Source organism: Vulpes lagopus, chromosome 8 (genome assembly GCF_018345385.1).
Source record: "Vulpes lagopus strain Blue_001 chromosome 8, ASM1834538v1, whole genome shotgun sequence".
Taxonomy (NCBI): domain Eukaryota; kingdom Metazoa; phylum Chordata; class Mammalia; order Carnivora; family Canidae; genus Vulpes; species Vulpes lagopus.
Window position 1 is genome coordinate 50213203 of NC_054831.1, and position 17180 is coordinate 50230382.

Below are 17180 nucleotides of genomic sequence, written 5' to 3' on the forward strand. Positions count from 1 at the left end.
ATCTGGTATGTCCACAAGCGGGCAGAGAAGCCTGGACAGAGGGAAGCACAGGCGCAGCCTCTGGAGCCCCACTCGATGGAGGCACGCAGAAAGAAGGCGGTTGAAAGTTTACCAGCCCCCACGGATCTCAGCGATGCTACAAAAACCAAAAGATCAGAAAGAAGACTGTCAGGAAGAGGAGGCAACAGCTCCAAGGGCCTCCAGGCGGAGGCAGAGGCCCAGCCTATATGTGTCCCCAGGAGCCTGCAGAAGCCATGCACGCTGGTGGACGCCCAGTTCTGGCAAGGCCAGCAAGGACCCAGGGACACCCAGCAAGGACCCAGGGACACCCTTGAGGACTCCTTCCCCTGCCCCATAATGTGACCTGAGCTGCTCTGAGACTGTGGCACTGTTAGATGAAGGGAAAGAGGAGAGGAGCAGGAAGAAATCCCAAAGGACCAATATTTTCGCAAAATGAACCCTGTTAACATAAAAGAGGCTGTTTGAAATCAGAGAGCCAGAATTGCATTAAATCAGAAAATTAAAAACCATGCTTTCCCTCCCTTAGCCACCCTTCTGCTATCAAGTGAGAAATGAGACCATCAAAGAAAATAACACATTACAATCCTTTGCAGATCCAAGTACTAATGAGCAAACTTCAATGCCTACCACTTGCTTAATTGCTAGTATTATTACTATTATTCCATATTACTATATTTAGCCAATTCAACCTAAAAATATTGCAGTTTCCAATGGTTCAAACTAATAGATGCCAGTTGCTATTTTATACAGCCAACATGTGGGAAAGGAGGTCCCTTCCCTCTGACCTGAAGGAAAGCATTTCTGAAGGTAGGGCCTCAGGCAGGTCTGGGAGACCAGCAGATCTACACTTGGTATATTCTCTGCCCAGAACACTTTTCTATCTGTGCCCATCTCCAGGTCCCACTATTTCTCCACCTAGATCACCCATTTCAGGACTGGGGAAATCAAGCAATGTACTTATCAGCTTGCAATAGTTTCAGAAAATTAAAAAGAAGCACTTTTTTTATACAGAAGGGCCATTCCTAATAATTGTGGTACTTTTAACTAAGAAGTAGCTCAGGACGGAAAATGTTGAAAAATATAAGGCGAGTCATTGCCAATCCCCACCTCTGAGGCCACCATCTCAGTGCTTCCCATTTGGTTTTTCACAGGTTTGAGATCTATGAAACAGAGTGGACAACATACATATAGGCTCTTGCTGGAACAGAGTGGCAAATATATAGAATACATCTGAACAGAGAAGCCTATGCCCTTGCTGGGCTCTCCACCTCTCCACAGCTGTGAACAAGCTGGCCCATAATTCCTTAGCTCCTGAACCACTGTGACATCTCAGGGTTGGAAGAGGGATTGGAAGTCATGCAGCCACATCTCTGCCTACAAACCTCCCTGAGTAATGATGGCATCTCAGCTTGAGCACCTCCAACAACAAGGAGCTCACATATTCTCCTTCCAATATTTGAGAACATTCTTCCTTGTGTTAAAGCACAAGGTGACACATGCACTGATTAGTAGCATGGGTTTTGAAGCCAGAGAGATAAAAGGTCTAATCCTAGCTCTCCATATTGCTAGCTGTGTGACCATGGGCACAGGCCTAACTAAGCTCATGTGCCTGAGTTAATCTTTCCCTAATGGGTAAAGGAGAACACGTGTACTACTTATCAGCCCCACCATCAAGTGTTGGTTAAGGAACTCCTTGTAGAGTTTAGCCAGGTTCTGGTATATAGGATCCACTCTGACTTTGTCTTGCTTCTCCCATGCTCTCAGCACATCCAACCATGCTGGCCTTTGTCCTGTGCCTTTAATGTCCCAACTCTTCACTGCCCCAAGGGCCTTTGCACTTGTTGTCCTTTCTAGAATGTTCTCCCCTTACCTCAACTTCACTGACTTTCCTTGACCACTCTATACAAAGTCACCCTCACTTCCCAATTTGTCTGTATTTTCCATCTTGCTCCTTTTTTGTAGGACTTCCTCAATCTGAAATGAGTTTATTTATTTGTTTGTTTATTGCCTGACTTCCCTGACCAGAACATTATCCCTATGAAAGTGGAAAGTTTGTCTGTTTCATACACTAGTGCCTTGCACATGGAAGGCACTCGATAAATATTAAATGAACGAATAACACTATCACAGTCTTTCAGCATTCTTAATGGAAAGGAAAAACCTTCCATGAATTCCAAGTATGGAGAGAAGAGGAAATAAAGCAGAAAATGGAAGAATTGTTAATTGCCACATTACCCTGAGATTGAAACAACTAGAAAAGCGAAAATCTGAATGCCTAATTATAAAATGCGAGCAAAGGCAGTTTTCAAATAGGAACAGGATAATGTCCTCAGGAAGCAGATGGATTATAAAATGCCAAGGATGGCTACTTCACACCCCCTCAAGACCTGTGCCCAGTTCTTTACTGGAAGGACAGCATGATTTTTCAGCCCTTCCCAAGAACCTTTCAACCAGCAACACTTCAAATGAAAGTACAAAAGAATCAGAGAATCCTTGCCATGTACCGCATCTGGGCAGAAATAAGAACATCTGTTCTCAGCATGAACCCTATTAACTTCATCATTTGGCTTTCAAGGAAAAAAAAAAGCACAATTATGATACATGGGCATAATCGGTGGCAGGGTAGCAACTTGCACTCTACAGCAGGCTGCATGCTCTAGGCAGACATGGCTGCTGGGGAGGAATGCCACATGCCAAGGTACAGGAACATGCCAGCAGCAACCACTGGGTTACCTGGAATCAGCAACTTGTAGGGTCAGGGGCCATCTGGGGACTAGAAGAAAGGGAGTGAGTCTAGAGAGGAGGAGGTATGAACAGGTGGGAAGAAAGAGGAGAGAGAGGAAAGAAGGAGGGAGAGGGATGGGAGAGAGGGCAAGACAGCAGCCGCACAGACCTGAGCTGGACAGAAGGGCACAGGGTGAGGCATGGGTGCAGAGAGAAAGAGAAATGCTCACCCTGCCTGGCAGGCGACCGGAGTGGCAATATCCCCGCATAAATAAGATTGCTGCTGTTTGCACCGCAGCAACACCCCTGCCCCATTGGTATTACTCCCAAGTCACAGAGCAAGTGTGTGCAGATGAAGGGCTTGGCCTCAGCTCTGTCTCCAGAACCTGAGCTCCTTACCGAGGAGGTAAGGACTCTGCTACCTCCCTAATACTCCTTGAGCTTATTGTCGCTCTAGTGAAAACAAGCCAGAAGCAATGTAGGCTACAGCTATGCCTTCATTTGTCATGTGCAAGGCCAAGAGCAGGCCCAGTTATTACAGATGGCACTACCCACACCTTAAGGAAAATGGGATTGGAATTAGATAGACATGAGTTCAAATCCCAGCTCCACACTCAAAAAAGCAAGTAAGCATGGAGACACAAATGGCCTTATGGCTAAGCCAGTGTTCTCGGCTGGAAGCTGAGTCTGAGATGCCCCCAGGACCGTGGTGAGGATGAACCAGGACCATGTAGAGACTTCACAGAGTCTGGCACTTGGTACATAGCAGCCTTTCGCATCAAGAGCCAATATGCTTCCTGTGGAAGCTGAGCAAGGAAGTGATGGGAAAGGAAGGTAGGAAGATAAACATGGAGTGGACAAGGGAAGCAGGGACCAGAGGTGGCAGACAGGGAATGGAGGCTGCAGGCAGTGGCAGACAGGGGCCAGCTCCAGGGAGACCAAGAACCCCACCCATCTTGGCACCCTGAGAGCCTCTCCGAATGACAATTTGGATGCTCCTGAAAGCCAAACAAACCTTCAATCAAAGGTTAAATGATAGACAGAATAATCTACATAAGAGACCAGAGATTTATAGGCTATCTTTTAAAAGGCCTTCTCACCAAGTTGTTAAAGCTTTATAAAAGGCATACAAAAGGGACTATGTTTCTAATATCCAAAAGAACATTATGCAGAAAGATTCATACTCAATGGACTCTAATAAAACTGAGGAGTTGCTGTTAATATTTTTGTGAGGTCTCTCATCTTGGAAGATGACTTCCTGATGTTTCAGCCACATGGGTGCTAGCATGTGAAAAGCTGTTTAATCTTGAGCAAGTTGCCTAACATCTTGGAACCTCAATTTTTTCATCTGCAAAGGAAATATAACAATAGAACCTTCCTTATAGGTGGTTGTAAAGCTTAAACAAGATAACGCATGGGAAGAGGTCAGCACGATGCCTAGCCCATAGAGGGAACTCAGTCAGTGCAAGCTAAGATTCTGACTGCTATCTGCATTATTGTCGGGCAGCTGTAATAGACAGTGTGCTGCCATAAGGATCGAGAGCCACACAAACCCAATTTCTGTAAAATATCCAAAGAAACTAGTTTAAAATATCAATTCCTTCCTCTGCCTCTTGTCTTATACATACCAGCTCCCAAGACCTCTCAACTCCATATTGTAAGAATACCTGTCCTCCATTCTGTCCAGTCCTCAATGGGTTTTCTTCATCTCTCATGGGATGGTCCTCAATCAGCTGCAAGGGCCTCCTAAGGAAGCCTGCTACTAGCCCACTTATTCCACCCCACACATTGAGGCTGTATAGTACTAGTCCATCTTTGAAGTCTTAGCTGGAATTGACATTTGATTCATGCACATTTTTTGCCTCTACTACATAGTTTAACCATATCTGATTTCATTTTAAAAATAATTTAAGTCACTTACCATTTGGTTAAATGGATATTCCCCAAAACCCCCAGAACTTCTTCAGCAGCCTTGGTAACTAGTAGGTGCTCAGTGAATGGTTGTGGACTTGAACCACAGATATGTTAAAAAAAAAAAAAAGTCTAGATTAAAAGACTAGGAATTAGTATGCAAGCATGTCAATAATTAGCAAATTAGGATGATGAGAGTATAGCTGTATTTTTGTCTCAATTTCCCAAGCATAGGGATGGATATTTTCTATTGATCATTGAAAACATACTGTTAGGACACAAAGGTGCATGGAAGTATTGCCTAGACACCACACAACAGAGCATCCTTTGGCTGCTGCTTGTGAGCACTGTTTGCAAAGCCCAGTGTGGTTTTCGATCAGTGTTTCTTCACTGGGAAAGAGCAGGTGCCCTACGTCTGACAGATCATCTGCTCCTGAGCATACAACCTTAAAGAACAATGACCTCTGAAGTCAGAAGACCCAATCATGCCTGCCCCAGTATACAGTGATAGCCAACCCACATCTCACACCTGAGCCAAAGGGAAAGAGCGCAGGACACGCTGTGCCTCTGCCCGCCCACTCAACATGTATCAGAATATGTGTTTGCCCTGGCTTCCTCCTCAGTAACATGGAAGGGAGTCCACCACTACTGATTTACTCAACACAGTGTACTGGCTCATCAATGAGTCTCTGGCGGTTTCCAAACACAAAATAATATTCCCAGGACTGGCAGCCAAGAAGTGGTTTATCCTGTATCCTTTCTCACCTGTGGGTAAGGAGAGAGAACATCAGGTTGGTGGGGTCTAATGTTGCAAGCAGTGATTTATTTGCTCTTAGGAATCACAGCTTCAGCTTAGTGACATCTGTAAGCCAAACATTCTCAAGTATGTGTTTTCTTCAACTGTTTGCCCCCCGGATGTTGCAGGCTTGGTTGGCATCCTCCTTGAAGTTGACAGCCCCTACTGCCACCCTCAGCTGACAAGACACTTGGGCATAAGCCAGGGATAGGCACCAATGGCATCGCCCATTCTGGGTCTGGCTTCTGTGGCTCCTTATCACCAGGTAACACTGCCAGGTAACAGTATCCCACAAAACTTAGTCATCACTCCCCTTCTCAGAGCCCCACTGGCTAAAGGAAGATGCTTTTCCTTTTCTATAAAGCATCATTTTCCTTTTCTCAGTTTTGTTTCCTGCTTGTATTAAAAGCCAATGAGGCAGATGGATGAGGGAAGTAACCTGGCAAAGAAAGAAAACCCATCCCGGGCATTCACTTCGTAGAGCCTGCGGTGGAGCCAGGCCCTGTGCAGACAACTGTGGATATGTGTGGCCTCAGCCCCAGACCCTGGCACCTGGAAGCTAGTGATGCATGGTGCATGCGGTAAGACACAGGTCCCAGCTGCCAGGAGCCATGCCTTTGATCAAGAGAGGCACAAGATCTTCTGAATTCTGGTAGACCCTTTTCAGGATCCAGGACCACAGGACTCTTCTTCAGGTCTCAACAATGAATAAAAAGGAAAAAAGAAAAGAAAAGGCAATCAAAAAAAGAAAAGAAAAGAAAAGAAAAGAAGAAAAGAGAAAGAAAGAAAGAAAGAAAGATAGATAGATAGATAGATAGATAGATAGATAGATAGATAGATAGATTTAGGGGGAAGACACTGGACTTACATGGGTAGACATGGATTTTTACCCCAGTTCTTATACTAACTAGCTGAAGAATCCTGGCCAAGTTACTTGACCTCTCTGAGTTTTAGTTTTCTCATCTGAAAAACAAAGAGGGACTCCTGGGTGGCTCAGTTATTGAGCATCAGCCTTCAGCTCAGGTCCCCAGATGGAGTCCCACATCAGACTCCCTGTGGGGAGCCTGCTTCTCCCTCTGCCTATGTCTCTGCCTCTCTCTGTGTGTCTCTCATAAATAAATAAACAAATAAATAAATCTTTTTTTTAAAGGAGTGGCTTTATAAACCTCAGAATTTGTGATAAGGATTAAAGGACATAATTTACATAAATTCATAACATCTGATATTGGGTACATGCTTGATAAATATTAGGTGTCATTAGTATTTGTGTTACTGTTTTAAACTTTTCAGTCAAGAAATGCACAAGGATAGGATATTTCGGATCACTTTTGTGGTTCCCCAACTTTTGACTTACCTAAGTACTTGCATGAGAAGAGCCCTTAGCCCTCCCCATCTTCCCTCCTCCAAGCCCAACCCAATGTGCCTATCCTCATCCTGGGTTCCTGCAGCTGTCTGTACTAGGCCTACTGGCATGTATGTCCTCTGTTCTTTTCCAGATTGCTCCTCACGGGCTGGGACTGTGCTCTTCCTCGCTCAGTAGCATCTTTAGTGTCCAGAACACTAAACACTAAACACCCATGTACCAGGTCCTCAACACAGTGCTCCCTGAGCGGAATTCTTGCCTTAACTCCGGCAACTTGAAACATGAGCTATTGATTTCACAGGCTGAGATCTTTGAAGATTTTCAAAGTCTCAGAACCACTACCCAGTCAGAGAAGTTCAAAGAATGAATTTATTGACCGGCTTAGTCCGCTCTCAAAAATCATTTACACTTCAGTCAGGAGAGGCCAGGGGAAAGGTTGTTCACTGGGGAGCTTTTGCTTCTTCATAGACCGTCTGATATCAGAGGAGAGGAACTTCCCTTGGTCTGTACTTGGATCATATGAACACCCTGGGCATAAAATAGCCCTTCCTAAGGGTACAGAGTATACTCAATCCTTGCTCCCTATAGCAAGGGACCATTTGGCATTGGAACAGAAAGCTGGCCCACACCACTGGGCCTCATGTGGGAAGCCAAAATTTGCAAAACTTATGCCAATATTTCTAAAGAGGTCTCTTTCCCTATGCTCACTGACTCTTTCCAGATTCTCTCTTTCTTTGGGTAACATTTATAATTTACTCTCAGTTTTTAAAGATTAATTTGGTGCTTCCTGAATGACAAATAATACTATTAATGTAAATTAACAATGGTATAAACTCCTAACACCTGCGCGCACGTATGTGTGCTGCACGCGCGCGCACACACACACAGAAACAATAAACAAATGAGAGTTAAGAAAACCCTATATGCAGGACATTAACTGAGAAAGCCACATTATGTATAGGCTTTTTGAAATAAGCCATTTACTCCACTGACCTAAAATTTCATGGCCTGTTGTGGGCTTCCACATAGGCCCTGCATGCTATCATGGAATTTGAGAATATTCTTCCATGTGTTAAAGCAGCCAAAAGATAGGGAGATGAGATAGTTACGGATCAGAACTACAAAAAATACAAATAGAAAACTCTAAAATGTCCACTTCTAGATTCTGATGGCATTGGTGACCGTCCATTGCAGATGGAGAAGCTGTCAATCACTTATTGCTAAATGGGGAGGATACAGCTTCCCTCCCTTTCTTTCAGGCCATATAAAATTCTAATTGTTTACCAATTTTCCCAGGATTCACATAAAAAAATATCAGGTGGAACTACAAAATTGAATACTTGCAGATCTTACAAACAAACTAGAGACTTGCCTCGGGGCTGCTCAGAAAATGAGGGCATTTGGGCAAGGCCAGGGGCTAGGGGACTTCAGCAGGTGTGGGGCAGACCCTGGTGCTGGAAACAACTTGTCCCGGGGGCTCTACACTGGGAGGGACAAGTTCCCAGAAAGGGCAGTACTGCTCCAGCCAGACAGCCCAGGCAGTTTGCTCTCAATTATCCATCCCATGTGTAATTTCAGGAAAACTTCTTTTGTAAATTGCAGATTTTTTGACACTTAACTCAAACATAATGAGTTGGCCAACAGTGATTTCATGCCCAAGTAAACCTGTCATCTTCACTCTTAGCCTTTTCCTTCCCTTCTTACAGAGAACAAGGATCCAGACATTTTCCAAGAGAAAATAAACTTCCAAAGCTGAAAGATTAGAGTTTTCAAATTTGCTTAAAATGCTGAACCTAAGAAGGGGGTTCTCAAGTTGGCAACACACTTCCCTCCCACATCCCTACTAAATCACCAACTCCAGAGGCTCTGACTCAAAGAATATGTAAGCCTGAGTCTCATCTTATAAACACACCATTTCCATGCCCCATGTTCTAAATTCCTTGTTAGCGCAGTGCAACTCAAGGTCAGGGCAAATAAGGTAAGGAGACCATTCAAGTTCAACTTCTGAAGCTGTTTTTTCTCTGCTGAAGTTTAGGTAGAGGCCAAGAGGACTGTTTTCACTATTGTTTCAAGCTAAACTGCTGACAACTAAGAACTATGAACACTTGGGCAGAATTTCAAACTCCAACAATAAGCAAATGGCATAGGGAGATTGTCTTGTGTTGCTTTTCTATAGAAAAATGCCTTTCTACCTTGTGATATTCCAGAAAGTTGTGGGCACTTTGTCTGTGCCCACTCAAGACTTCAGTGGCCACCCTGGTAGCCCTCAGAGCAGCCTACTCGGGCAGATTAATCCAAGGGGTACAGAGGCACTTGATGTAGGGGAGAACTGGCAGCCCCAGGGGCATGCCCAGGAACAGGTGTCTTCCTTCCTCTGGGGTGGCTCTGCCACTTACCTGGCTTTTACAGGAATTGTGATTCGACAGATTATCAAAATTGTCGTGAAAGCTGAGGATGACTGAAAATCTTGGCTAAGTATATAGCACCACGCAGATTCCAGAACAGTTACTTCCCTTCTCTTCTTTAACCCTTACTTCTGTCCCAGTGTTTAAGATCAATATGGTTTGCCTCCACCTGCATTCACTCATTTACTCTATACCACACCCTCTCCCACACCTCCCTGGTCTGTTACACCCATGGTCCAGATCTTTCCCCATCCCCTCTTCTATCAAAACCCCTACTGTGTGTACTGTTCCCTCTGGGCTCTGTCATCGCTCAATGGAAGCTGTTATTTGACAAAATCATTTCTGCTCATGTACCAAGACTCACAAGGGATATATGCATTCACTGGGTTATTTTTAGAGAAGAGTGTTAACTGAAGAAGTGATTTTGTATGGAAGTACGGAAGACCAGGGATTGGTATTTTGAGGGGCACGAATTAATCAGAAGTCTTTCAATGACAAGTAGCAGAAAGCCAACTGAAATGAATATGAACAAAAGAAAGAGTTAATTGGCTTATGTGACAGGGAAGGGTAGGGTTGGAGCTGTCCTCAGCTGGAGCTAAGCCCAGCTGGAGAGGAACCCTGTCAGGACCTGCACTGACTCCCATTCCAACCCTTGCCATGTGTTGGCCCAGTTTTTATCAGCTTCTCTACTTGGCAGGGGCCATGCTCCCAGCAGGTCCAGGGCCACGCAAACTTACAGCTTCCATCAAGAGAAAAAGACTTCTTGGACCCTTGGGAAAAGGACTCTTGGGAGAAGGACTCTCATTGGCTCAGCTTGAATCACATGCCCATCTCTGGGCCAGTCCCTGTGGCCAGGAGATTTGATTGGTGTTTGTGTTTTCTGTTGCCGCATCAAGTGGCTTTAAAAAGGACACATTTATTAAGTTATGGTTCTGGAGCTCAGAAATCCTGCAGAGGTGGTGCCGGAAGGATACATTCCTTTCTATAGGCTCTAGGGGAGAATCTGTTTTCCTGCTTATTCAGTTTTTTGCCAGAATTTATTCCCTCATCTGTGTGCCATTCTCAGCTTCTAGAGGCCACTTATAAGAGCCCATGAAATCACTTTGGACTCACCTGGATAACCCAGGATAATCTCAGGGTCCACAACCCTACTTCCATCTGCAAAGTCCCTTTTGCCATGTAATGGCAATGTGTTTCAAAGAGCAGACTCATCTGTAAATGGCAGCCAATATGTAAAACATATTCCCAGGTTCTGAGAAGAGAGCATCACCATCTTTTGGAAAAGAAGAGCAGCGTTATTTAACTATCATAGACAGGTTTTGTCATATATGCACTTGTGTAGTCATAGCATGGGCTGGTGTGATTGACATCTCCAATAGAATCATGTGGAAGGGGAAGGAAGAATAAAACCCCTGGTGAAGAACAGGATGCTGTTGGCAGTGGGAGGAAAAAGAGAGAAATGTCCACTACAAGACAGAATGGGCAGAATTACACATTTAAGTCACTGCTCAAAAGTGTTGGTAGCCTTTTTGGTCACAATTTTAATATTTCCAATGGCAAGCACCTAAAACATGTTATCATGAATAAATGAATGGATGGGGGGGGGGAGGCAAATCAGAGGCAGAGAATTAATCTGTTACCAAGTTTACCCATCCTGAAGTGCTAGAACTTTGTTGGGCTTAACTATGAGAGACACAGAGGAAACAGAAACTACTCCTAGGAATTTGGCCCAAAGAATCACGCTCACATATGGCAACAGAAGACAGCCAAGAAGGAAGAGGGGACTGGGATCCAGCCCAAGACTCATGTGCTGAAGTAGACCAGGGGTGGAACCGAGGGGGTTTAGACTGAGAGGCTAAATATAACATCCATGGGATGTAGGATTCTGGACTGTTAGTTGAGACATACTGGCTATGGTTCAAATTCCTATAACCAGCCATATGACCTTGGGTAAGTCTGACCTTGGGTCAGTTTTATCTCCAGTGAAAAAAGAAGAGGAGGGTTATCAAGGATGTCAGTGAAATGCTTGCCACCAGTCCCCATCCCACATCCACCCCTGACATCCATAACCAACCACAATACTGTTTGCAAATGAGCCCAGGCCATCCTCAGAATCCTCCAGGCAGCTCTCCAACAGCTACTACTAATGAATCGAAGTCACAACATGTATTAAAACTCCTTGGCCATTCTAGAGTTAGACAATTTCTAAAGTGCTTTTCAGCTTTGACATTTAATATTCTAAGGTTCTAATATAGATCGATTGCTTAAGACCAAGGGAGACCTAGATTCCCCATTTTAAACTCTTAAGGCTGGATAAGGACAAAAACTACCTGGTGGAAAAGGCAGATGGAGCTGAACAATCTTCATGACTTAATCCCAGTAATCAACAACAGTCTCACTAGGAATTCAAATAAGAAATAAAATAAATCTTCCTCCTCACCGGAAGTCGACATGCCGCCTGAGTGCATTACAGATGTTTCACTGGGTGTTTCATGATCCTTGATGTGCAGGTAATTGCCTTGAGATTACATAGATAAGCAATCTGGGTTTGGGGCCGGAAGAGATGGTGCAAATAAACCAAGAAATGTTGTAGGTCACTGCCCTAGAGTCTCTGCAATAGGGTTTAGCAAACAGGAAATTTATTAGGGTATGGCCTCTGGGTTAATACCTGTCCAGAAGGAAGAAAGTAAGATTGGCTTGAGGGTAACATTGGATGATGGACTCAGTAAAGGTCTCAGCTGACTGCATGGTGAGTTCTGAAGCTGGGCTGGACTTTCAGAAATGTCTCCAATTGGGAGAAGGGGATCAGACCTTTATCTGCCTCCAATGATCTGCCAGTCATCTGATGGAGGCTGCCCCCAGGAAAGGTGGAGTCCTTGGGTGAAGAGGCAGTCTTCATAGAAGGCAGTTCCCAAAAGAAGGCTGGTAGTGGAGCACACCCAGAGCTGAGGGAATAATTCAATCTGGAAGGAAGAGCTGAATGGAGCCACATACAAAAGAAAAGAAGTGAATGGGATCTCCTACCTGGATGGCCTCTTTAGATGACCAGCAGGGCCCATTGATACTACTTTTTATTTTTCATGGCACGTAGAAACTATCCTCTGTGTCTCATACAACCTGTAGTTTCTTCAGGTGTTAACCAATGGCCAATGGTTGTGCTCAGTAAAAATTACCAAGAGACATAACTGGTACTGAAGTTTCTCTCTGGGGGATAAGTGTCATGAGTAATTTTAATGTTAATTTTATAGTAAAAACATTGGTGGACAAATGAAATTATCCATATAAGTTATATAAAGATAGTATATTCATTTTCTAGGGCTTCCGTAGAAAAACGCCACAGACAGAGTGGTCTAAACAACAGAAGTTAACTTTCTCACAGTTCTGGAGACTAGCAGTCCAAGATCAAGGTGTTGGCAGCTTTGATTTCTCCTCAGGCCCCTCTCCTTGACTTGCAGATAGCTGCCTTCTCCTGTGTCTTCCCATTGATTTTCTCTGCAATGCATATCCCCAGTGTCTCCTCATCTTCTTATAGGAATACCTGTCCTTTTGCATTAGGATTCTACCCTTATAACCTCATTCAACCTTAATTACCTCTTTAAAAGCCTCATCTCCAAATACAGTCACATTGGAGCATAGGGCTTCAACATATGAATTTGGAGAGAAACAATTTAGTTCATATACCTAGTCTAGAAAAGTCATTTTAACACACTCTACCCATTAGTCTATGGATGAATGAACAGTAGAATGCAAGATTTATATATGGAAGCCATTAACAATAAATTTTGAGATTTTTTGGCCTCCTTTTGTTTTTGCTTCATTGTAGAGATTGTATTAGATAGGATTCAGAAAACATAGAAAAGTTTAAATTGAAAATAAAGATCACCCATATTCCTATTTCCCATTTAAAAAAATTAACATTTGACATATTTCCTGCCAGTCGTTTTTCTCTGCTACATAGGAATTTCTTTTATGTATTGTATTATATATGTCTTGTATCTACATTTTTACTATATATTATCACTTTATCATTGCTCAATTTTAAAAGAAAGACAATATATCCACAATTTAATTGTCTGATATTTTATTTTATGAACTAACACACTAAATATTGAATGTGAATATTTTATTGAACGTCTGGCTTCTAATATGTATATCTATATAAATCAATACCTATATATAATAATCATTTCCTTTTTCCTTCCTTGCTATGCAAATATTTGAATGTGAATATTTTGTTGAACGTCTGGCTTCCTAATATATACATATATTTTATAATCATTTCCTTTTTCCTTCCTTGCTATGCAAATTTTCAACATTCTTTTAGGTTCACTTCAAGTGCTCCCTTCTTGAGTAAAGTCTTCTCCAGCATGTTTGGGCTGTTATAATATGGTCTTCCTTTGGATTTATATACCGTGCTTTCTATATGTTTAATCCTATCCTTCTTGTTATATATCTTGCATTACTGTCACACCGTATTTTTGTCTTAAGCCTTACTTCCCAAATGATTGTAAGCTTCTTGAGTACAAAGACTGCACCTTATATTCCTCACTATGCCATGGCAATTACTCCTCACTGATTGATTGGCTGGTTGATTGATTAGTTTGCTTGTTGCTTTGCTGTTTTCTGAAAATGAAGACTCAATCCCCAGTTGTCTGTGGAAATAACTTTTCCCCCTACTTATCCTTTGGAGGGCACTGGTTTATGGCATTTCCACAGCAAGACTAAATTGGATGTATTGTGTTCCTTTGTGTTATCCTGATTTTCCTGCTCTGTGTGTCTTGACAGCAGGATAGTTCTATTATGTTATATCCTATTGTGTTATTATAATGGCTTAATTACTGTGTATGGGCTTTTAACTGAGAACTGGGAAGAGGGTAAATTCTATAAATAAAATGTACTATTGGTGACATTAATATGCTGCCAGGTTTAGTTGTGTCTCCATTGCACAGGTTCACATTAAAATTCAAAGTGTTGCCAAATATATGTTATAGGTAAAGAATCTATCTTAAATTCCTCTAGAGGGTGAATTAAGCTTCAGTCAAAACATGTTCCAGAAAGAGGAACTTTGAAGTTCTGATGTGCCCCATACTGTATGGCAGTCTATCCAAACATTTTCTGTCTGTGCAGTAAAAGACAGCACTGTTCAATGCCTAGAAACATCTAGAAGAAAACATTCTTTATGCCTAATCTGGCCAAAAATAATCCTTAGATTATCATTGCTAAACCAAATTTATCAGTACTTAAAATGTAGACAAAACTGTATCTGGCTTACTAGGATAGCAGAACACATTGCTGTAAATGGCTAACAGACCAAACCCAATTGACTTTTGAATATTTAAAACTGAAGTGGGGGAGAAAAGAGGGAAGTGAGGGAAGATGAGAGGGAGGGAGGAAGGAAAGGAAGAAGGAGCGAAGGAGGGAGGGAAGGGGCCTAGAGTTATGCATATACCCATAATGTCAGAGACATCTGCCATTTTGTTAGCTTTTATTTCCAAGCTTTGTTAAATTTAAATTTCCAGTTACAAGAACCATAGTAAGTATGCATTGAGAATATATAATCAGCAAAGTGGGGGGCATAATTTTGGATATTGCTGCTTTGATACAATGAATGTGGTGAAAGAATATGTTGTTGTCTTTAAAAATATTTCAGCTTTTATTTTTAAAAATGAATAGGAAAGCAGATAACTTCATCCCATCCAAGGGACCATCCATCCCAACATCCTTGAAATTCAGACCCCCACTCCCACTCAAAGGGATAAAGGATGTTCAGGAAGGGGACGAGTGGGGCCCACACTACTGGCTTTAAAAAGTGATTTTTGTCCTTAACCAGACCATTCTGACACATCCAATGCCATCCTTCCATGCAAGTCACAGCAGAGGGCCATTTCTGGACCCCAGCCTGAATAGGAATGTTGAAATGATTGCTCTAATAATTTAGGGGGAAAACAAAACATCATTTCACTCACCTCCATCCATCCTGAGAGTCACATGGACCAGATTTTTTGTCCAGTTGATTGTTTCAGTCCTTCATCTCTGCTTCAGGTACAGACCTTGACCAGATGTTCCAGTGTTTTCAGGGGGCAGGCCTTTTCGAGAATGAGAGAAAGGCAACGATGCGGAGGAGCAGGAGTGAGGAAGAGAAAAGGCAGTGGCTTTGCAAGGGTGGACAGAGCTGGGACCAGGACAACATCACATGTCTATGCCTCCTTTCCCCTGAACAAGAGCTGGAAGGAGAATAGACCCACAAGGAAATGGGCCTGTGGTCCTGTCAGGAAAGGGTGAGGAAGGCACTTGTCTTGGGCATAAAATGTAAGGGGTACCCCAGAACTCACCAATCAAGACAGGAGCCTTTTGTAGCAATGTTTAAAAAAAAAAAATCAAAATCCCTGTGAAAACTCCATGATAAACAGATTATCAAAGTTGTAGATAGTTCCAACCCTGCATTTATATGATCCTCTCTCATTGGCCTCATTCTAACTCCAGCCTTGGGTCTCCTGGCCCATCTGCAACAATTTAAAGATGCTATCAAATAAATAAATAAACAAACAAACAAATAAATAATAAAATTTAAAGCTCTGAAAGGTCCTTGCCTCTGTGCCTGAGGGAAAGGCACTAACAGTGGGGAAAGGAGGTAGACACAGAGACAGAAGACCTCAGTGAGAGTTGGCAGGAGATGAGGGAATTGGTAGACCCAAAGACCTAAACTCAGTTTAAAATCAGGTTCAAAAAACAGAATGGATTAGTGCTAGATTAACAGTCCAGAAGCAGGAATGGGAGCAGTGGGGGAACTCCAGTCTTCTGGCCTCTTCAAATTTATGAATCTCAGTCCACGTCCACATTATTGGGCTCAGTTCACATCTCCAGTACCCACCTATTTGGGATTTTGCTGATACCCCATTCCCTAGGCCATATGATTGACAAACCTGTCCTGGGGAAAAGGTAATAATAAAAGGAGAGGAAAAGAAGTAGGAAAACTAGTACAGGTGGAAAGTAAGTGTAGGTGCCAGCTACCACCCGCAGTAACTTGGAAATTAGGTAAATAATATGTAGATCAGTATCAAGGAGGATTTCTATCTTTTTTAAAGATTTTATTTATTTATTCATGAGAGACACAGAGAAAGGCAGAGACACAGGCAGAGGGAGAAGCAGGCTCTCCATGGAGAGCCTGATGTGGGACTCAATCCCAGGACCCCAGGGTCGTGACCTGAGCCAAAGGCAGGTGCTCAACCACTGAGTCACCCAGGAAACCCAGAATTTCTATTTTTATAGTAATAGTGTTTTAGAAGAAAAAGTGTTAAATATGTCAATTATAAGAAGGCTTGGTCAGCAATGGAAGCATAGAATAAGGAGATTAACAGAGAAAAAAACCACAGGTGCAGCCAACAGGAAACAGTGTCCTGGTCCCTCTTCCTGCATAAAAAATAAACTAATCCATAAAAAATAAACTAACCCAAAATTCAGTGGCCTAAAACAACACCTATGTTATCATGTTCATGGATTCTGTGGGTCAAGAATTTGGACCCAAGAACAGTAGGGACATTTGTCTTTGCTCCATGATGTGTGGGACATCAGTGAAGAAGACTTGAATGTTGGGCTGCCTCCACAGAAGGAGCTGGAATCCTCTGGAGGCTCCTTCTCATACACTTTGCCTACGAGAAAGCGAGAGTCCACTGGCCACATAGAAGTTACACTTCTCATTGTACTTGAAGAAACCAGCTCTTCCATTTTAAGCATCATTGCCTCCATGCTGTTAGTGTGCATCACTGTGGCACTGCTTCCCTGGCCCCGAGAATTCCATCCATCCACTCAAGGACACGAGGCTTAGGTCAGCCCCTGGCCCCAGTCCATCTGTCATCACCAGTATCTCCACCATGGGGCTAGGTGGGGACACCAGGTGACCTACCCCAACCATAACCCTCAACATCCATGTGAGTGACTTTTTTTTTTCCTTCTGAAACCA

General features: G+C 43.0%; 1 long non-coding RNA gene across 1 annotated transcript; it reads right to left on the bottom strand.

Moving 5' to 3' along the window:
• Positions 1–4986: 4986 nt before the first annotated feature.
• On the bottom strand, positions 4987–15308 carry LOC121496575. Its single transcript, XR_005989272.1, has 4 exons — positions 15187–15308; positions 11661–12424; positions 10334–10493; positions 4987–5421 (listed from the first exon to the last, which is right to left on the bottom strand). It is a non-coding gene; the product is annotated as an uncharacterized LOC121496575 (long non-coding RNA).
• Positions 15309–17180: the final 1872 nt, after the last annotated feature.